The following is a 23,032-nucleotide window of genomic DNA, read 5'->3' as shown; positions in this document are numbered from 1 at the left end:
CTGGTCTAAAGCATTATGTGGAACATTTCGCAAAAAATGTGAAACAGAGTCTATGACTATTATTAGGCAAATCCGCACAGTGGTTTTGTCAACTGTGTGAAAATGAAACATTTTGTGTGCAAGCAGTTGGAAAAAAAAGTAAGTGAATCACTCCGTGAATTTTATTTAAAAAAAAAATGTGGAGGTTGCGTCCAAAGTCTCGCGTGATTTCCTTAAATCGTCCGTCACAAAGCGACCGCTCTGAGATAGTCTTGTTTCAGTGGTTCGGAAAGGTTTGCAACATAACCCGGTAAAGACAAACTCAGAGATCGTACTCCGCCTTTGTGTCTGTGGCGGAAAAAAAATGAGCTAGTTAACATATGTTCCTACTGTCCAGGAGAGAGCTGGGACGATAACAATGGGCGAGCGTCGCTTAAAAAAAAGTTGCTAGTTCGTTAGCACAGGATGACGCTAATGTTAGCAAACACACCGCTGGACTAATCTACATATTCCCGATGATTCCGCCACAAAAAGGCCTCTAAATGTGTCCGATCCCTGCCGGAAAAAGGTAAGCATCGTGCGTGTGTCGAATCACGTTGTTTATGTTTGTACATATTGTTACTCGTAACTTTGTGTCTGTTAGCTTGAACGTCAACTCTAGAGTTTAGCTTCGCCGGTGATTTCCGGGGCCATATAAGTTAAAGTTAAGAGTGTATTAACTTTATTTTTTACATTAAATATCTTAAACGTTTATCGTTAATTCGCTAATTCTTCCAGTTATATCGCACTTTTAGTTCACGCCCTAAAATAGGATGTTTAGTCCGACAATCTCTCGACAAAGAAGTAAACAAGAATACAAACTGTTTAACGATCATAGGAGTCAATCAGTTATTTAAATATGTTAATATTAAAAATCCACATTATTAGATCGTTCTTTTCTGGTATATTATGTGTTTGTAGCTAAGCAACCTTATCTAACAAATACTTCCGTGAGCACTTAAAAAAATGGCCGATATACGGTCGCGGTCAAAAGTTTACATACACTTGTAAAGAACATAATGTCATGGCTGTCTTGAGTTCCCAATCATTTCTACAACTCTTTCCAAACTGCTCAATTTTTATTTCATCTGACAACAGAACTGTCCTCCAGAAGGTCTTATCTTTGTCCATGTGATGTCAGATGAAACAAAAATTGAGCTGTTTGGCCACAAATGTAACTTACATATTGGGTGTCACTATGTAAAGCGCTTTGAGTCACTTGAGAAAAGCGCTATATAAATATAATTCACACTCACACACACAATACCCAGCAAAATGTATGATGGAGAAAATGTGAGGCCTTTAATCCCCGGAGCACCAATCCTACTGTCAAGCATGGTGGTGGTAGTATTATGCTCTGGGCCCTGTTTTGCTGCCAATGGAATTGGTGCTTTACAGAGAGTAAATGGGAGGATTACCTCCAAATTTTTCAGGACAACCTAAAATCATCAGCCCGGAGATTGGTTCTTGGCTGCAGTTGGGTGATCCAGCAGGACAATAACCTCAAAAACACGTCAAAAGTGGTAAAGGAACGGCTAAATCAGGTTAGAATTAAGGTTTTAGAATGGCCTTCCCAAAGTCCTGGCTTAAACGTGTGGACAAAGCTCAAGAAACAAGTCCATGTCAGAAAACTAAAACATTTAGCTGAACTTTACCAATTTTGTCAAGAGGAGTGGTCAAACATTCAACCAGGAGCTTGCCAGAAGCTTGTGGATGGCTACCAAAAGCGCCTTATTGCAGTGAAACTTGTAACCATGTAACCAAATAATAACATTGCTGTATGTATGCTTTTGACCCGGCAGATTTGTGAAGTGAAGTCAATTATATTTATACATCACTTTTCTCTAGTGACTCAAAGCGCTTTACATAGTGAAACCCAATATCTAAGTTACATTTAAACCAGTGTTTACCAGTGTAAATTCATAGAAGAACCAAACTTCATGAATGTTTTTTTTGTGACCAACAAGTATGTGCTCCAATCTAGGGCTGGGCGATATATCGATATATCGCGGGTTTGTCTCTGTGCGATATAGAAAATGACTATATCGTAATATTGTAGTATACGTTCTTACGCAGTTGTTTTTAGCTGCGGGCATTACTCTACAGGCTCTTCCCACTCTTTCTTTTGTCTCCTTCTCACAGACAGCAAGCGCACAAACTTACATACGTCACATACTGTCACGTCATACGTCACATACGTATACACCCTCACCCAGCAGAGAGGTAGCAGCGTGGCTAACGTTAGCTCTGATGCTAGTGGAGTGTTGCGAGTGGTAATACAAGAGAAAGAAGGTGCGAATCTGGTAACATATGAAGGAATAATTAATTCCCAAGAAAAACAGCAGTACTCCATCGTCTGGCGGTGGTTTGGCTTCAAGTGGAAATATGTCGAATAGACAACTTTAATTTGTCAAGTATGGGGCACAAGCGTTGCTACCAAAAGTAGCATTACTGCTAATATGTAACATCATTTGAAAAGTCACTGGCTAATAACTGTTTAATAAATACAGTTTTGGTTGACTTAGTTGTGATTTCCTTCTCTGCATGAAAGTTTAAAATGAGCAAATATTAATGCAGTATGAACAAGAATGTTTTAATGTAAACACATAGAATCATCATACTGCTGTGATTATATGTATCAAGTGTTAATTCAAGGCTAAGGCAAAATATCAAGATTATATTGTATATCGCGATATGGCCTAAAATATCGAGATATTAAAAAAAGGCCGTATCGACCAGCCCTACTCCAATCTCTTTGTCCCAAAAAAAAAGAGTTGTAGAAATTATTGGAAATTCATTATGTTCTTTGCAAGTGTATGTAAACTTTTGATCGCCATTGTCGGTGCACATGGCGTTGTCTCTGCTACAACTACCATTACCAAAATAATGTATTATTTTCGAAAGGGAGGCATGGTTGAAATTACATTTCGTATCTTTACTTACAGTTGACATAATCGTCAGCAGTGATTTTCGTCAAACGTAACATAATGATGTTAGACGATTTTGGGTTGCTTAATCATGCCCAAACGTCCATGCGACTTTCGTTGTAGGAATGCTGACAATATTTCGTTTTCTGTTAAGATTTTCCTCATAAGTGTCACGGGTGAGCTGGGGCCTATCCTTGCTGACGTTGTGTGAAAGGCGTGGTAAACCCTGACTGACTGGTTGTCAGTCAATCACCAGGTGCATACAAAACCCAAAACAAGTGAAGTCGGCACGTTGTGTAAATAAAAGCAGAATACAATGATTTACAAATCCTTTTCAACTTATATTAAATTGAATACACTGCAAAGACAATATATTTAATGTTTGATCTGAGAAACATTTTTTTTTAGCAAATAATCATTAACTTAAACAGCAACACATTGCAAAGAAGCTGGCACAGGGGCATTTTTACCACTGTGTTACATGGCCTTTCCTTTTAACAACACTCAGTAAACGTTTGGGAACTGAGGAGACCAATTTTTGAAGCTTTTTGGGTGGAATTCTTTCAATTTTTTTCTTATATGTACAGCTATAGTTGTTTAACTGTCTCTGTTGTGGTATTTGCCGCTTCATAATGCGGCACACATTTTAAATGGGAGACAGGTCTTGATTACAGGCAGGCCAGTCTAGTACCCGCACTCTTTTACTATTTTGTTGAAATAAGCACGGGCGTCTATGAAAAAAAACATTGCTTGGATAGCAACATATGTTGCTCTAAAACCTGTATGTACCTTTCAGCATTAATGGTGCCTTCACAGATTTATAAGTTACCTATGCCTTGGGCACTCATACACCCCCATACCATCACGGATGCTGGCTTTTGAACTTTGCGCCTATAACAGTCCGGATTGTTCCATTCCTCTTTGGTCCACAGTTTCCAAAAACAATTTGAAATGTAGACTCGTCCGACCACAGAACACTTTTCCACTTTGCAGCAGTCCATCTTAGATGAGCGCGGACCAAGCGAAGCGTTTCTGGGTGTTGTTGATAAATTGCTTTGACTTTGCATAGTACAGTTTTAACTCAAACTTACAGTTGTAGCAACAAATTGTAGTTACTGGCAGTGGTTTTCTGAAGCGTTCCTGAGGCCATGTGGGGATATCCTTTACACACTGATGTCACTTTTTGCTGCAGTACCGCCTAAGGGATCAAAGGTCACGGACATTGCCGCTTACTTGCAGTGCCGCTTACGCGCAGTGATTTCTCCAGATTCTCTGAACCTATTGATAATATTGCGAACCGTAGATGGTGAAATCCCTAAATTCCTTGCAATAGCTTGTTGAGAAATGTTGTTCTTAAACAGATGGTCAATTTGCTCACGCATTTGTTCACAAAGTGATGACCTTTGCTCTATCCATGTTTGTGAATGACTGAGCATTTCATGGAAGCATCCATCTGTTCCCAATTAGCCTGTTCTCCTCTGGGATATAAGATGCTTTCTTCAACTTTCTAAGTCTTTTTTGCCACTTGTGCCAACTTTTTGAAACATGTTGCTGGCATCAAATTCTAAATGACCTTATATTTCCAAAAAGTTTTCCAGTTCTAATGTTAAATATCTTGTCTTTGCAGTCTATTCAAGTGAATATAAGTTGAAAAGGATTTTCAAATCATTGCATTCTGTTTTTTTTTACCATTTACACAACGTGCCAACTTCACTGGTTTTGGGTTCTGTATATATAGTAGGGGTGGAACGATTCATCGATAGATCGATTTATATTATTTTATACTTATCGATATAAGTATAAGAAAACATTGGATTTAAGAACTTCACACTATCAAAAAAATCTAATGTTTAGTCTATCTGCTCATCTGTGCTGTCATCAAAACAAAAGTGGTAGATGTCTAGAGTGGTTGAAAAAGGTCACAGCAAATGCAAAACATTCAGCTACAGCACGACTGCAAATACAAAGGAGACAACACAATAATATGAAGCCACGACTCAACTTTAAGCCACAAGTAATACGACTGACAAAACGGAAGTAGAAGCGAAGAAAGCTACGACGATGGACCCAGTCAAGACGGAAGGTTAAAACCAGTGTAATGAACTTATTAGTATGTTAGTATTGTTGAAAAAGTTAAAACCTGTTTTTATTTATGACTGACCAAGTGGTCACACTGAACTTCCTAATCTTTGTGAAACCTTCAGGAATTTGGTCTGTTAGTTGCTGAAACTTGGCCCCTGTCACTTCGTCTTTAAAATATTGCGTATTCATTAAAATGAGAGTAGTCGCAGGTCAAACCACTGCTTATTTAATCTGAAAATATTGGTTGCACTTAATTTCTCAGGTAAACCTAGTGTTAACCTAGTGTCTACCTAGTGTTAATAGTGTTAGGGACGGCGTGGCGGGAGAGTGGCCGTGCGCAACTACATGGTCCCTGGTTCAATTCCCATCTAGTACCAACCTCGTCACGTCCGTTGTGTCCTGAGCAAGACACTTCACCCTTGCTCCTGATGGGTGCTGGTTAGCGCCTTGCACGGCAGCTCCCTCCATCAGTGTGTGAATGTGTGTGTGAATGGGTAAATGTGGAAGTAGTGTCAAAGCGCTTTGAGTACTCTTGAAGGTAGAAAAGCGCTATATAAGTACAACCCATTTATCATTTCTTTAATTCAACATGAAGAGATGGTGATTGGACTTTATTTTTGATAATTTTTATTTTATATTGATAAGCAACAGCAAATGCAGCAGGTAAATATACTGTTAAAATGTTGGTTACTGTGCTTGTATTTAAAATTTATTGAATGTTTAAAATATGAACAAAAATATGTTTCCTCTTTTATTTCAGCCTAAAGTGTTGGCTGCACTTTATTCAAATACGATGTGACTGCATTTGCCATTAATTATTGTTTACTTTCTTGTTTGTATCTAATATTCATACAAACCTACCCTTACAAGAAACAAGAATATATGAAACTTCACCTGCAGTATCCAGTACTGTATTTATTTTACAGTCACACTGGTTGAATTGTTTTTGCTAAAAAGTTACTGAATCAATTTCAACTCGTTGAATCGTTTCAGATTGTAGCTTTCTAAAAATACGATATTGTCCCTGAATTGTAGTGGCAACCATAAACTCTGAATCGAATAAAATTGCTGTTAAAACAAATCTTTACACTCCTCACAAACACTTGGACAATTTAGAGTATCCAAATAGTCTGAGGTCCATCTTTTTAAGGTTATGGGAGGAAGCTGGAGTACCCGCCCTTAGAAAATCTCACAAGCACAGGGAGAACATGCAAACTCAACCAATAATGTTGATATGCTTTCAATGTAGTGAGTCCCAGGCACCAACAGTGAGTGGATCCCTGGAAAATTCAGTAGGTCCCCTCTAGGGATGTCACGATATGAAAATTCTATGTCACATGAATGGTTTTTGAAGTAACATTTTTGTGACATGAAAAAAACCCAAAAGTAAAGTAAAAAACCATGGTGTTTACTTTTTTGATATCAATATATAATACAAAGCAATTTGACTAATGAAGATAAAGTCAAATAAACTAGCTTTGTTCTTTTCCAACAACACCATGTGGTTCAGGGCAACAGTTTGGCCAACAAAAACACACAGAATTGAACTAACTCATATTGATGTTATTGGTACACTGACAATGTTGGCAGTTAAATAAAGGATGAGTGACCATCCCAGTAAACAAGCAGTAGTAGGACTTTATAAACAAGTTGTGACAACGTTCCCTCCACATCGCATGCTGCATGATGACTCTCGGGCCCCTTTTACACCCTGGATAACCAATCAGGTTATCCAGGGTAAATCACACTTAACTTTCTCTGTGTCCACACGACCCCTTGATTTCTATTCTATTCTATTCTATTTATTCTATTCATGTCATTTCAAAACAGAAAGTGCAAGATTGTCAGAGACATTTTAAGTGTCAAATAAAAATGAGCTGCATAATAGGAAATCAAGTAGTATTTGTCCTTCGCAATGTAGTAGGTTACTACGGACGTTATTAAATTCTGTTGTTGACTAGTTTTTTCATACAGTGTTGATGTGGAAATGTTTGCCTCTGCATTTTGATGGTGCGGGTGTGTGGCACTGAATTTTCTAGCGGGTGACTTTTCAAATAATTCTACATGTTAGCAGTAATGCTACTTTTTATAGCAATGCTTTTGGCCCTCACTTATCGACATATGTTTGACATATTCCCACTTGAAGCCAAACCACCACCTGACGATGGACCCCTGCTGTTTTTCTTGGGAATTGATTATTCCTTAATTCGCATCTTCTTTCTCTCGTATTACCACTCAAACGGCTCTGCTAGCATCATAGCTAACGTTACCCATGCTGCTACCTCTCTGCTCCACGAAGGACGTATGTGACATATGACGTGACAGTATGTGACATGTGTAGGAAGGTGCCCTTGTCTGTGAGAAGGAGAGACAGGAAAAAGTGACAAGAGCCTGTAGTGTATTGCCCACAGCTATAAGGAACTGCATGAGAACGTATAGTCCAATATCACGATATAGTCATTTTCTATAGCGCACAGAGACAAACCCGCGATATAGCGTGTATATCGATATATCGCCCAGCCCTATCTGACATACATGAATCAAATCTTTAATCGACATGGAAAAGTAAACAATGCGATAAAGAACATTTTACAATAATTACAGCAATTAATCTAAACAGAGAATACCCAAATTATTGTTGTTGTGGGTTGACTCCGCCGTTGGGTTATTCTTTCCTGAGATATGGCGTCAGGGGATAAGCTGGGTCACCCAAAAGAAAAACAGGGAGCGGATCTTCATCTTCCAGCAGTTGTTTGGGACAAAAGGGGATGGTTCCATCTTTCCGCTGCGCGCTAATGGCGGAGTTAGCGAAGATGCGGGCATCATGCACGCTGGCCATTTCACAGTCACATCCATAAAGCTATATTTGTAATCACACACTGGCTGTATCACATTCACGGGAGGAAGGGACAAAGTTTTTCGGTATATAGACTCTCAGCTGAACTGGACATTTGAAAGTTCTCTTGCCGTCTGAGAAGTTTGTATCCCAAATAGCTGCAATCGCCCGTTGCCTTCTCTTAAGGTATTGATTTGTGATTTCCAAAAGCGTCTGTACATGTACAGGAAGGACAAACACGGGCATGTCTGGATGATCCGCCTCCGTCTTTATGAAGCTGACTATGGCGCGTTCTTTCTGATGTCTCTTCCTGTGTGGAGCGCAGTCTCTCTGGTGTCACTTCCTGGTGCGAGGGGTCTTTCTGGCGTCACTTTCTCTCCCAACTCACTTTGTAAATGCTCAATGAGTCAATACAAAGCTAAGTGCCGTAGATTCAAGAAATACCTGGCTGACTTACCAATGTAAAAATTTGTCCGTGGGGGTGGACCTTAAAGAGAGGTTTAGTGTGGCTAAATAAGTTTTCGTTAAAGGGGCTAAACGACTTTGTGTAGACATGGACTCAGTCACAGGAGCTGTGTGAAGAACACAGTGTTGAGAAAATGAGAGCAACATCAAATATTTTTCTCCTCCGCTGTATACTCTGAATGGAATAAATGTGTTTGTCTCCACAATAGTCAACACCTGTCGAAATCTAATAACAGCAGTGTACACGCCGAGACGCCATGGAAATTAAACGAGTAAAATGAAGTAAAATATGAAGCTCTACACAGGGGGGAATCTATCGAGCCTGGTCTGTGTAGTTGCCGCCAGGTTTTCCAAAGCCAAGCGGCTTTAAAAATTTCAAAAAGTATTACTTTTGTCTGGAATTTTACGGTTTATCATTATAGCGTTTTTGTTAAATCCTTAGTGTCCACTTAAAGGAGCATTTGTAACTTTTGCAACAAGGCCTGGGTGATATTTCAGTTTTATCGATATATCCGAGATAAATCGATTGTTTTTTCCTCTTGCTCCGGCGTACTCTTTGCTCCTCGGGAGTTTCCGTAGCTTGCGCCGTCCCATTACTTCCTTAGCAGCATACATAGCAAAACATGGCTCATTCTAACACTAATGAGAGCGAGACGTTTTTTTCCCAAAAAAGAAAAGTGTTGTGAGTACTTTGGTTTTGTGGCAAGAGGCGTGGAACAAGTGACTGCACGGTGAAAAGTTTGTTGCAAAAAGGCATCTGCGCAACTAACCTATACCAGCATCTGCAACCGAAGCCTTCAGCAGAATGCGAGAAATACAGCTCTTTACGAGACGATCAATATGCAACAACAAAAACCCACAGGGCTAAAAAAATCACCCTATTATGGTGGAATCATTTACACAAGGTATGCATTATGATGCCATGTATGATGAGAAAGAAGCACAACGCGTAGACTTTACACACCCTCAAGATGTGTGAATGAAAAATGCTGAGTTTACTTTCTACTTACAATGCAATGTTGAGTACAATATTTTAATTCACAGAAGTATGTTATCAAGGGGCACCATGGTTGAACAGGGGTTAGTGCGTGTGCCTCACAAAACGAAGGTCCTGAGTTCAATCCCGGGCTCGGGATCTTTCTGTGTGGTGTTTGCATGTACTTCCCGTGACTGCGTGGGTTCCCTCCGGGTACTCCGGCTTCCTCCAACCTCCAAAGACATGTACCTGGTGATAGGTTGATTGGCAACACTGAATAGGCTCTATTGTGTGATGTTGTTTGTCTGTCTGTGTTGGCCCTGCGATGAGGCTGCGACTCGTCCAGGGTGTGCCCGCCTTCCGCCCGAATGCAGCTGAGATAGGCTCCAGCACCCCCCGCGACCCCAAATGGGACAAGCGGTATAAAATGGATGGATGGATGTTATTCAAGACAGATACTTTAACTTTATTGACCTCTATGTTTGAGATTATTTGCGTGCAAAATGTGTGTTCTGCAACGTTACATTTTTGCTTACAAAAGTGTTCAATTTGAGAAGAAGTAGCGCTTTCAAAGGCAAGCTCTTTAATTAAATTCTTTGAAAATTATTCCACAAAAAGTTGAATTTATATCTGGTCTAAAACAAAGAGATTGGCAACACTAAATTGGCCCTAGTGTGTGAATGTGAATGTTGTCTGTCTATCTGTGTTGGCCCTGCGATGAGGTGGCGATTTGTCCAGGGTGTACCCGCCTTCCGCCCGATTGTAGCTGAGATAGGCACCAGCGACCCCAAAAAAGGTATAAGCGGTAGGAAATGGATGGATGGATGGAAGATGCAGTGTGTGCAGTGTAATTTCAAACCAATAGTTGTTGATTAAATTAAAGGAGCCATATGTAAAAATCTGGCCAGAAATGGTACTGCAATCTCGGTCAAAATTATGTAGTCCCCTCCACCTCGGTCCCCTCCCCCTCTCCCTAACTGAGGTTACCAGATACGCAGCCGAATCCAGCTCGATCGACTGGGCTACTCCAAGGAACTTCAAACTTCCGTTGCCTCTTACTAGGGGTTGAGGTGCTGGGACCAAAATAGCTGAATTTTTCAGCTATTATTACAGAAGGAAATATCACCAACTGTTTCCTCATTGTCCACAAGCTGCAGAAATTCTCCAGCGTTTTGTCAATAACAAATCTCTGATCAACAGATTTTACACATAAATTAGGGTATTTTCAGGAAGAAGTATGTCATGTATAAAATATCACAACAAATGACATTCATATGGTTATTGTCAGTACTATCAGGAAAAAAGACGTAAACGAACTACAACCAATGCTAGCAATGGTTGTGCTGGTGAAAATAAGTAGCGCATGCTTAGCAGCCTAATGTACGGCCAAAACTTAAGAGTAGACATTTTACCAAGGTATGTCTATAGGCTACTGTTTCAGATTGCCATATAATGCAGAAGGGTAATTTCACCACACCTTGTGTGAGCGTGATTATCAGTGGTACTTTAACTTTAACTTGGTACTTGTGGTCCAAAATATGCATGCACGAATGAGAAATTCTTTCTATCATGTGATTTGACTGTCTCCATACGTATCCTATGGCCACAACAGCCGTGCTAATATTGGAACCCATTTCCTCAGCATATCATCATATTGAGAACAAAATAGGCACTGACACTACCCATATCCACATAAGTTCCTGTATTGTTGAGTATTGAAAATGTTGCAGCACATGAAATTCCATCCATCCATCCATTTTCTGCCGCTTATTCCCGTTCGGGGTCGCGGGGGGCGCTGGCGCCTATCTCAGCTACAATCGGGCGGAAGGCGGGGTACACCCTGGACAAGTCGCCACCTCATCGCAGGGCCAACACAGATAGACAGACAACATTCACACTCACATTCACACACTAGGGCCAATTTTAGTGTTGCCAATCAACCTATCCCCAGGTGCATGTCTTTGGAAGTGGGAGGAAGCCGGAGTACCCGGAGGGAACCCACGCATTCACGGGGAGAACATGCAAACTCCACACAGAAAGATCCCGAGCCTGGATTTGAACCCAGGACTGCAGGACCTTCGTATTGTGAGGCAGACGCACTAACCCCTCTTCCACCGTGAAGCCCTGAAATTGTCATCTTTAAAAGTGTAGCCATTTACAGTATTTGTGGTGATGAGCCACAATTTGAAAAAAGTAAACTTTTTTTCAAGTGAGGAAGATGCAGAAGGTAGAGAGACACTTAACTATGTTTACACTTAGGGATAAGATGGTAAACGGTATAATGATAAAACTACGGTAAAATTCCGGATGGTTAGTAATACCGTTTGAATTTTTGATTGGCCAAAAATCGTCATTTATTAATGCTTTGTAGGCAACACTGCTTACTTCCTGGAAATGGCGTCACAGCAGCACTGGCACGTTCGGCTTAAAATAACATGGTGGAACACAACTATCCGGACTTTAATACAGAGATTTGCTCTCGGAGTAAAGAGAGCCAAACGCTGGGTTTAACTTAATTTTCTTTTTTTTCATTTCTGTGGAGTCTCGACGTGCGTTTAAGAGCGCACTGCTATTTTTAGATGGCATCAGGTGTGGACAATATTGGAGACAGACGCATTTGTCTCACACTAAAAGTATACAGTATTTGATGTTACTATTATTTTCTCAATACAGCCTCCATCAGCTACAATGACTAAGAGTCAATGAGGTGATAAAACATGCAGCAGGCGATGTGTCGAGAATGTGGCCACAACATGTTTACAAAGTTTTTAGTTTTTCTACTGGGATCCTCACTTGTTCTTTATTAAAGTGCCAACTGTATCAGTGTTCAAATAACATCAATACCACCTGTGATGTTTTTTTATCTCATCAAATTGAACGCAGGCTGTGAAGATTGTGTATTCGAGGTGCGACATCACTCCTATTTATTTTTGTTAGCCAACAAAACTATTCTTATCTATATAAATAAATAAATAAATGGGTTGTACTTGTATAGCGCTTTTCTACCTTCAAGGTACTCAAAGCGCTTTGACACTACTTCCACATTTACCCATTCACACACACATTCACACACTGATGGAGGGAGCTGCCATGCAAGGCGCCAACCAGCACCCATCAGGAGCAAGGGTGAAGTGTCTTGCTCAGGACACAACGGACGTGACGAGGTTGGTTCTAGGTGGGATTTGAACCAGTGACCCTCGGGTTGCGCACGGCCACTCTTCCACTGCGCCACACCGTCCCTATGGACAAAAAGTGCAGTTATGTCTTATGGTCATCAGGTGCCCCCTTGTGAAATCCTTACATTTTTTAAAATTTGTTTATCTCTTATGTCCATAAAGTGCTACCTTGCAAAATTTGCACATTTTATCTATTTATGTTTTTTCCTCTTCTGCCATAGAACTTGATTGTGTTGTTTTTCATATGCACATTCCATTTCTACTTGAGGTCCATGAAACAGTGTTCTTATCTATAATAATGTTTCTTCTAATAATTTCTAAATATAATTTTAAGTAAATAATTTTGAATGTGTTGTGCTTTTTAAAAATTATACTTGGTTAAAATATTTCAGTATAATTACTTTTTTAAACTTTTGAGCACATTTAAGAATACCCCGATTATAATAACGTGATAATTTTAGTCACATAAATCGTGATAAGAAATGTTCATACGTGACACTGCAGGCCAAAGTTGCCCAAATCTGATTTTTTTCAAATTATTTTTTTCCAGCTGACAGTTTAAATTACATATAAAATGTGATCTTCATCAGACTCCAATATAACCACGCACATGTCCCTATTTGGCTTCGATGTCACTTGCATGCACAGTATGATAAAGTAAAAAAAATAAGGAAGTTGACCGCGTTCCGGAAGTGAGCAAAGCAGTCTCTACTACTAGTACAAAAAGATAAACAAGTTGTCACACCTTAATAATTGTTGTTTTTTTTTACATGAAAAGAAGTTAAAGAAATGTAATATATTTGGGAGGTTTCTAATCTTTTTATGGCTGTTAAATCGAGGCAACACCGACACCAGTGTGGATTTATGTTAGCTTTATTTTACAACTCAATGTACCTAACATGTAAGCAAATACGCCAGAGCGTACACGCCAATTCAGGTCCTTCAACAATCGCTGTTTCTTTGGATTCAATGTATATAATATACATAAATAAGTATATTTGTGCATTGGTATGTATATCAAATATACAGTACAGGCCAAAAGTTTGGACATCTTCTCATTCAATGCGTTTTCTTTATTTTCATGACTATTTCGATTGTAAATTGTCACTGAAGACATTAAAACTATGAATGAATACATGTGGAGTTATGTACTTAATAAAAAAAACCTGAAAACATGTTTTATCTTCTAGTTTCTTCAAAATAGCCACCCTTTGCTCTGATTACTGCTTTGCATACTCTTGGCATTCTCTCGATGAGCTTCAAGAGGTAGTCACCTGAAATGGGTTTCACTCCACAGGTGTGCCTAATCAGGGTTAATTAGTGGAATTTCCTGCTTTATCAATGGCGTTGGGACCATCAGTTGTGTTGTGAATGAAAAGGTATGTGTATATATGTAAAATCTCTTTTATATATAGCCAATTATTTGCACACTTTTGACTAGTGATGCACCAAAAATCCGGCTGACGAAAAAATACATTGCTCATCGAAATCAAATGTTATGATGATGTAGCCATTTCCTCTGCCGGGTCGCATCTTTGCCTGCGCACACGGATGACGTAGCTCGCCCAAAGGGTCACATTCAGGTTGCGTTTTCGTTTACGATGCAGTCACATTTGAAAAGATAAGATTCAAATCGCATTCGGACTTCCTACTGATGTGGTCTGAATCTGATGCGGAAAAATCAGATTTCAAGCACTTTTGGAAGTTTAAATTGGCAAAAAATATCCGATCTGTGTCACTTAATGGAAAAAAATCAGATTTGGTGTGCAATGTAAATGAGGCCTTATTTTGCATCAGGTGCAGTAGAGTTTACAGAAGTGTGTACAGACAATGTTAAAGGGAGAACATTATCAACATTTCTGAATGGTTAAAACCAATAAAAATCAGTTCCCAGTGGCTTATTTTATTTTTCGAAGGTTTTCTCAAAATTTTACCCATCACGCAAAATCCAGAAAAACGGCTTCAAAGTGCCTGATTTACACCATCGCTATATCCACCCGTCTATTGTCCTGTGATGTCACTGCATGAAGCCACCAGAAACAAACATGGTGGATAGCACAGAAAGGTATAGCATAGTAGCTCGGATTCAGACTCCGATTTCAGCGCTGTAAGCTATTCAACAGATTACACATGTATTGAAACGGATGGTTGGAGTGTGGAAGCAGGTACCGAAAATGAAATTAAAGAAGAAACAGAAGCTTTTGAGCCATATCACGACAGACAGGCAAGGGAGGAAGCGCTGACGAATTAGGCGATCGCCCTCTAACGAACGATTGGTATGTGTTTGTTTGGCATCAAATGTGGGTGGAGGGAAAGGCTGGATGCAAACATAGCTACAAATGAGGCAGAATGATGCAATATGTACATACAGCTAGCCTTAATAGCATGTTAGCATCGATTAGCTTGCAGTCATGCCGTGACCAAATATGTCTGATTACCACTCCACAGAAGTCAAAAGCCTCAACAAAATTCACCTTTGTGATTTGGTTGACTTTATCGTTGGCAATGCATCTGCTTTGAGTGTCGCAGGATATCCACACATTCTTGCCATCTCTGTCGTAGCATAGCTGTCGTCGGTAAAGTGTGCAGAAAAAACGAGGGACTTTCGCATCTTTTGACCACTGTTGCAACTTGAATCCGTCTCTGTTCGTGTTGTTAAACCCTCCGACAACACACTGACGAGGCATGATGTCTCTCAAGGTACCGTCAAACAGTCAAAAAAACGGAAAATAACAGAGCTGATTTGACTTGGTGTGTGTAATGTGTTTGAGAAAAAGGCGGGTCACTTCACGATGTGACGTCACGGGTGAAAGGTCATTGCTCTGACAGGCGAACAATTGAAAGGCGTTTAAATCGCCAAATTCACCCCTTTAGAGTTCGGAAATCGGTTAAAAAGACATATGGTCTTTTTTTCTGCAACATCCAGGTATATATTGACGCTTACATAGGTCTGGTGATAATGTTCCCCTTTAAGGCACTATCGCTCGGAAGCAGATCAGAGAACTACAAGAGCAATACATTTTATCGGGGCGGCATGGCGTAGTGGGTGGAGCGGCCGGCTAGAAACCTGAGGGTTGCAGGTTCGCTTCCCACCTATTGACATCCAAAAAATCGCTGCCGTTGTGTCCTTGGGCAGGACACTTCACCCTTTGCTTTCGGTGCCGCTCACACTGGTGAATGAATGAATGATAGGTGGTGGTCGTACGCGCAAACTGGCAGTCACGCTTCTATCAATCAATCAATGTTTATTTATATAGCCCTAAATCACAAATGTCTCAAAGGACTGTACAAACCATTACGACTACGACATCCTCGGAATAACCCACAAAAGGGCAAGGAAAACTCACACCCAGTGGGCAGGGAGAATTCACATCCAGTGGGACGCCAGTGACAATGCTGACTATGAAAAACCTTGGAGAGGACCTCAGATGTGGGCAACCCCCCCTCTAGGGGACCGAAAGCAATGGATGTCGAGCGGGTCTAACATGATACTGTGAAAGTTCAATCCATAGTGGCTCCAACACAGCCGCGAGAGTTCAGTTCTGTCACGCGTTCGGCGCACTTGTTACGCGGAGTTGCCACTTCGTGGATGCACACACTACCAGTCAGCAGGATTGCAGGTAAGAATATGTTTTAATATAATAAAACAAAAGAACACTGGTGCAGAAAAGGAGAAAAACAAAGCGCGTGCCAATGCACGGAAAGCTAATGCTAAAAACGTAGCAGGAAACAGAAAACATTAAACGACGTGCCACACGCACGTGAAGCTAAGGCGGAACTTAGCACAAAATAATCGAGGGCAGAAGGATACCAAACGTGACGTGTTGCGAAAAGCAAGTAATGGACCGAGGACGAACTAAGGAATCAGGTGGGCTTAAATACACAAATGATAATCAACAACAGGTGTGACAGGAGCCCGTGAGGAGGAGCACAAAACGTTGCCATGGTGACTAAACAAACAGGGAAGTGCTCAAACACAAGGAATCGGCAGAGTCCAGAACTAAACACGAACAAAGACATATAAGCGGCAAAACAATAAACGATCCGCATACCGGATCGTGACACTACCCCTCCCCCAAGGGGCAGATCCCAGATGCCCCAAAAATCCCGAAGTACAAACCCCCCCCACAACTAGACAGTCCAAAAGAGAAGGGAGGGTGGAGGGCTGACAAGTCCTGCATCCTTGACTCCACCAAGGACACCACAGGCAGCGGCGGCGGGTGGGACGCCGCCACCACAAAAGTCTAGGCGGGCGGGCCCGCAGAGGCCACATCCGTGGCTGACGAGGGCCAGGGCGCGTCCTGCGGGGAGGACGCCCTGGGAAGGGCCACCACCGTGGCCGGCGTGGGGGTGGAAGCACCCGCTGAGGAGGACGCCCGGGGTACGGCCACACCCCTGGAGGTGGAAGCGCCTTGCGTGGAGGACGACCTGGGCATGGCCACACCCACATCCGACGTGGAGGGAGATGCGCCCGGCGCGGTTCCGGACCTGATGCTCGGCGTGGACCCGGGCGCCGACATCGACATCGACTCGGGCGTCGTATTGGACGTCGACTCGGGCGTCGTTTGGGAGGCCGATTTGGACGTCGACTTGGGCTTGGAGGCCGGCTTGGACGTCGGCTTGGACTTGGAGGCCCGCTTGGACTTGGACGTCGGCTTGGACTCGGGCTCGGACTCGGAGGCCGGCTTGGACTCGGACTCGGAGGCCGGCTTGGACTCGGACTCGGACTCGGACTCGGGGGCCGGCTTGGACTCGGAGGCCGGCTTGGACTCGGACTCGGACTCGGGGGCCGGCTTGGACTCGGAGGCCGGCTTGGACTCGGACTCGGACTCGGGGGCCGGCTTGGACTCGGAGGCCGGCTTGGACTCGGACTCGGACTCGGGGGCCGGCTTGGACTCGGAGGCCGGCTTGGACTCGGACTCGGACTCGGGGGCCGGCTTGGACTCGGAGGCCGGCTTGGACTAGGACTCGGACTCGGGGGCCGGCTTGGACTCGGGGGCCGGCTTGGACTCGGACTCGGACTCGGGGGCCGGCTTGGACTCGGGGGCCGGCTTGGACTCGGACTCGGGGGCCGGCTTGGACTCGGACTCGGGGGCCGGCTTGGACTCGGACTCGGGGGCCGGCTTGGACTCGGACTCGGGGGCCGGCTTGGACTCGGACTCGGGGGCCGGCTTGGACTCGGACTCGGGGGCCGGCTTGGACTCAAACTCGGGGGCCGGCTTGGACTCGGACTCGGGGGCCGGCTTGGACCTTGACTCGGGGGCCGGCTTGCACCTGGACCTGGACTCGGAGGCCGGCTTGCACCTGGACCTGGACTCGGAGGCCGGCTTGCACCTGGACCTGGACTCGGAGGCCGGCTTGCACCTGGACCTGGACTCGGAGGCCGGCTTGCACCTGGACCTGGACTCGGAGGCCGGCTTGCACCTGGACCTGGACTCGGAGGCCGGCTTGCACCTGGACCTGGACTCGGAGGCCGGCTTGCACCTGGACCTGGACTCGGAGGCCGGCTTGCACCTGGACCTGGACTCGGAGGCCGGCTTGCACCTGGACCTGGACTCGGAGGCCGGCTTGCACCTGGACCTGGACTCGGAGGCCGGCTTGCACCTGGACCTGGACTCGGAGGCCGGCTTGCACCTGGACCTGGACTCGGAGGCCGGCTTGCACCTGGACCTGGACTCGGAGGCCGGCTTGCACCTGGACCTGGACTCGGAGGCCGGCTTGCACCTGGACCTGGACTCGGAGGCCGGCTTGCACCTGGACCTGGACTCGGAGGCCGGCTTGCACCTGGACCTGGACTCGGAGGCCGGCTTGCACCTGGACCTGGACTCGGAGGCCGGCTTGCACCTGGACCTGGACTCGGAGGCCGGCTTGCACCTGGACCTGGACTCGGAGGCCGGCTTGCACCTGGACCTGGACTCGGAGGCCGGCTTGCACCTGGACCTGGACTCGGAGGCCGGCTTGCACCTGGACCTGGACTCGGAGGCCGGCTTGCACCTGGACCTGGACTCGGAGGCCGGCTTGCACCTGGACCTGGACTCGGAGGCCGGCTTGCACCTGGACTTGGACTCGGAGGCCGGCTTGCACCTGGACTTGGACTCGGAGGCCGGCTTGCACCTGGACTTGGACTCGGAGGCCGGCATACACTTGGACCTTGAGGTCGAGCCCGGCGTGGTGCCGGCGTGGGAGGTTGGCGTGGTGCCGGCGTGGGAGGTTGGCGTGGTGCCGGCGTGGGAGGTTGGCGTGGTGCCGGTACTGGGATTAGCCTTAGCCGTGGACTTGGCGTTGGAGGTTGACGTGGTGCTGGCACTGGGGCAGGCAGCAACCTCAATGGAAGGAGGTCCGCCTGTGCCACTGACACGCCATCAGCCTTGCCCCCCCCCCTCAGGAAGCAGATTCCAGATGCCAGATGGAGTTGGTGGGGGGGGGTTTTGTGCGAGCTTGGAGGCAGTCGAGGGCATGGGAGGGTGGGCGCTTGGAAGCCTGGGAGCTGGCCTTGTGCGTGTGCGCCGCACACGTCCCTCAGGCAGATTTACAGCAGGTGCCGGGGAAGAAAAGCCACATGGAAAGCACCTGGAGGTCGCTGCTGAGGGGAAAGTCCTGCACTCCTTTTGTGCACGCCCCTGCGCGGCGCCTGGCCTTGTGCGTCGCACGCGTCCCTCAGGCAGATTTACAGCAGGTGCCGGGGAGGAAAAGCCACATGGAAAGCACCTGGCAGTCGCTGCTGAGGGGAAAGTCCTGCACTCCTTTTGTGCACGACCCTGCGCGGCGCCTGGTCGCCGCTGGAGTCCTCTCCTCCTGGGTGGTGTGACGTCACCGCGCGGCGTGCAGCGCGCTGAGGGGAATGTCGGGGTGGCTTGAGACTGGGAGCGAAAGCGTTCCTCCGCGTCCGCTATCCTCGCCATGAATAGCTCCCAGGCCACCACTGCTTCGGCTGGGAGATCCTCTTCCGGCAGCTCAATGTCGTCCTCGCTCTCCCATGGACAAGAGTCTGCTCGGAGCTCCCGAAAGATCTCCGCTTTTTCCTCATCGGAGAGGAACACCTGTTCTTGCTGGGTCTGGAGGAGTGCGAAGTGGCTTTTAGCTCGGTCCATTCTGTCACGCGTTCGGCGCACTTGTTGCGCGGAGTTGCCACTTCGTGGATGCACACACTACCAGTCAGCAGGATTGCAGGTAAGAATATGTTTTAATATAATAAAACAAAAGAACACTGGTGCAGAAAAGGAGAAAAACAAAGCGCGTGCCAATGCACGGAAAGCTAATGCTAAAAACGTAGCAGGAAACAGAAAACATTAAACGACGTGCCACACGCACGTGAAGCTAAGGCGGAACTTAGCACAAAATAATCGAGGGCAGAAGGATACCAAACGTGACGTGTTGCGAAAAGCAAGTAATGGACCGAGGACGAACTAAGGAATCAGGTGGGCTTAAATACACAAATGATAATCAACAACAGGTGTGACAGGAGCCCGTGAGGAGGAGCACAAAACGTTGCCATGGTGACTAAACAAACAGGGAAGTGCTCAAACACAAGGAATCGGCAGAGTCCAGAACTAAACACGAACAAAGACATATAAGCGGCAAAACAATAAACGATCCGCATACCGGATCGTGACAAGTTCAAAGCGGATCCAAGACAGCAGTGAGAGTCCCGTCCACAGGAAACCATCCCAAGCGGAGGCGGATCAGCAGCGTAGAGATGTCCCCAACCGATACACAGGCGAGCGGTCCATCCTGGGTCCTGGCGAGCGGTCCATCCTGGGTCTCGACTCTGGACAGCCAGTACTTCATCCATGGTCATCGGACCGGACCCCCTCCACAAGGGAGGGGGGGGACATAGGAGAAAAAAGAAAAGAAGCGGCAGATCAACTGGTCTAAAAAGGAGGTCTATTTAAAGGCTAGAGTATACAGATGAGTTTTAAGGTGATTTACCTGATGTAGCTTACCACCACCAGGTGTGAATGGATGTTGAGTCCCACTTCTCTGTGAGCGCTTTGAGTGTTTAGAAGAGCGCAATATAAATTTAAGTTATTATTATTATTATTATCCTAATCTTTTGTGGTAAACAAAGGACGAACAATATTTGATTTCCTATTATGCAGCTCATTTTTATCCATCCATCCATCTTCTTCCTCTTATCCGAGGTCGGGTCGCGGGGGCAGCAGCCTAAGCAGGGAAGCCCAGACTTCCTTCTCCCCAGCCACTTCGTCCTGCTCTTCCCGGGGATCCCGAGGCGTTCCCAGGCAAGCCGGGAGACATAGTCTTCCCAACGTGTCCTAGGTCTTCCCTGTGGCCTCCTACCGGTTGGACGTGCCCTAAACACCTCCCTTGGCAGGCGTTCGGGTGGCATCCTGACCAGATATCCGAACCACCTCATCTGGCTCCTCTCGATGTGGAGCTTACTTAGAGCTTCTCACCCTATCTAAGGGAGAGCCCCTCCAAACGGCGGAGGACACTCATTTTGGCCGCTTGTACCCGTGATCTTATCCTTTCGGTCATGACCCAAAGCTCATGACCATAGGTGAGGATGGGAATGTAGATCGACCGGTAAATTGAGAGCTTTGCCTTCCGGCTCAGCTCCTTCTTCACCACAACAGATCGGTACAACGTCCGCATTACTGAAGTCCGCATTACTGAAGCTCATTTTTATTTGACACTTAAAATGTCTCGGACAATGTTGCACTTTCTGTTTTGGAAATTACATGAACGTTTGTGCCATTGCTTAATAACTTTAATAAATGCTCTTTTGGTTATTTGACTTATCCTATTTCCTTGTTTTGCCGCAGGGCATATAGTATGTGCCTGCCTTGAATTACTGCCGGGTCAAACTCGCTTCCCAAAATAATTAGCGCATGCTTAGGATTACCGCCTGGTCAAACTTGTGACGTCACGAGTGACACTTCCCCTGTCATCATTTTCAAAATGGAGGAGGCTGATTTCAATACCGATAATTTGAAATCGCATTAAGGGAAGAAGTTTAAGAGCTATTCATTAGGATTTAAGGTCCAAGCTTACATCACACTCAAATTTGTACTGCATACCTTTGGTAAGTGCCGGAGTGAAAAGAGGTTTTAAAATGATTAGTGCATGCTTACTTTTACCGCATGCTTTTGGTAAGCGCAGGAGTGAGAAGAGGTTTTAAATTAATTAGCGCCCCGGCGGCAATTTAAGGTAATACTGTAGTTGTGATTTCCCTCTCGGCATGAAAGTTTAAAAGTAGCATATATTAATGCAGTATGAACAAGAATGTTTTAATGTAGACACAGAATCATCATACTGATGTGATTGACACTAGTGATTTAGGGCTATATAAGTAAACATTGATTGATTGATTGATTATATATATCAAGTGTTAATTCAAGGCCAAGGCAAAATATGGAAATACACATCGTGCATCGTGATATGACCTAAAATTATCGAAATAATAAAAAAAGGTCATATCGCCCAGCCCTAGTTTATTGCATGTAATATCTAGAAACATTAAGGTTTTTTTTCATTTTTATAGAATTTATATGTAAGAAACACTTTCTAAAGCATTGTAAAAATGGTAAAATCTCTTCAACCCCTTGACCCCAGCCTGATATTTTTCCAATTTCTTTGTTTTGTTTTTTTACCCAATGGGATTCACTGCTCTCCACAGAAATGTTCCGACTGATATTTCCATATGTTTGTGACCCACTACTCTACCAAAAACATTAGAAATAAGTTCCACATTCAGGACACAAAATCTAAGGTTCATGTGAATGCAATAATTTAAATTTATCATAGAATGTTTTTGATGCTTATGCAATGTTCTGTTAGTACTTTGTTTGAGTCTTAAGCATACATCTTACATGAAATAGCAGGAAATGTAACCAGCATTGGCTGCTTTCTGTTTGCTATGTCAAGGAGACTGTGTTCACCTCAGGGCAACATCATGTGATTCATATGGGCCAACTGCATGACTTCTGTTGAAGTCTGTTGAAAAAGGAAACACAAACAGACACATTGTGCAAAGTGCAAACTAAGCAAGAATATGAGTCAGCAAGAGGAGAATAGAGGAGGTCTTGAGTTTTTTATTTTTAAAAGTCCAACTTGAAATGTGGTATTACAGGTCTTTTTCAGATAAACATTACATGCATGGCATCTGATAATGTTTATTTTCACTCTCTTTTAATGGAAACCTGTCGCTGAACATGCTGTTAAAACAACTTTTAAATGTCAAGATGAATTTGCATTTATGTGTGTGAAACAAAGTGTTGTAACAGATTTTATTTGTATAATTAACCTGTTCAATATGTATAAGAACTGTATCATTATGTCAGTTTTTTATATTGGTCGATTATAGATAATTATTGATATTTTTCAGCACTTATGGAACATTTGGACCAAGAGAAAAATATATTAAATGTTAACATTTTTATTTCAACTGTAACTTTGTAACAATTTGTTTTACCTATTACATGGCTAATCTGTGTACATTTGTCCATAGTTTTGTTTTTAGTGCTTACCGGTGCTAAAAAAATTCTTAAAGCACAGACCATGAGTAACAACCATAAATCATAAATAACTTATT

General features: G+C 44.1%; 1 protein-coding gene across 3 annotated transcripts in view; it reads left to right on the top strand.

Moving 5' to 3' along the window:
• Positions 1-217: 217 nt before the first annotated feature.
• Positions 218-23,032, top strand: part of cep350 (centrosomal protein 350) — a 90,953-nt gene continuing 68,138 nt past the window's right edge. For all 3 annotated transcript variants that reach the window (XM_061887981.1, XM_061887982.1, XM_061887980.1), the window contains exon 1: positions 218-547. The gene's annotated coding sequence lies outside the window, so the exon portion shown is untranslated. The remainder of the gene's footprint in view (positions 548-23,032) is intronic.

Source organism: Nerophis ophidion, linkage group LG26 (genome assembly GCF_033978795.1).
Source record: "Nerophis ophidion isolate RoL-2023_Sa linkage group LG26, RoL_Noph_v1.0, whole genome shotgun sequence".
NCBI lineage: Eukaryota > Metazoa > Chordata > Actinopteri > Syngnathiformes > Syngnathidae > Nerophis > Nerophis ophidion.
Note: the sequence above shows the minus strand (reverse complement) of the source record. Positions and strands in the feature narration are given on the sequence as shown.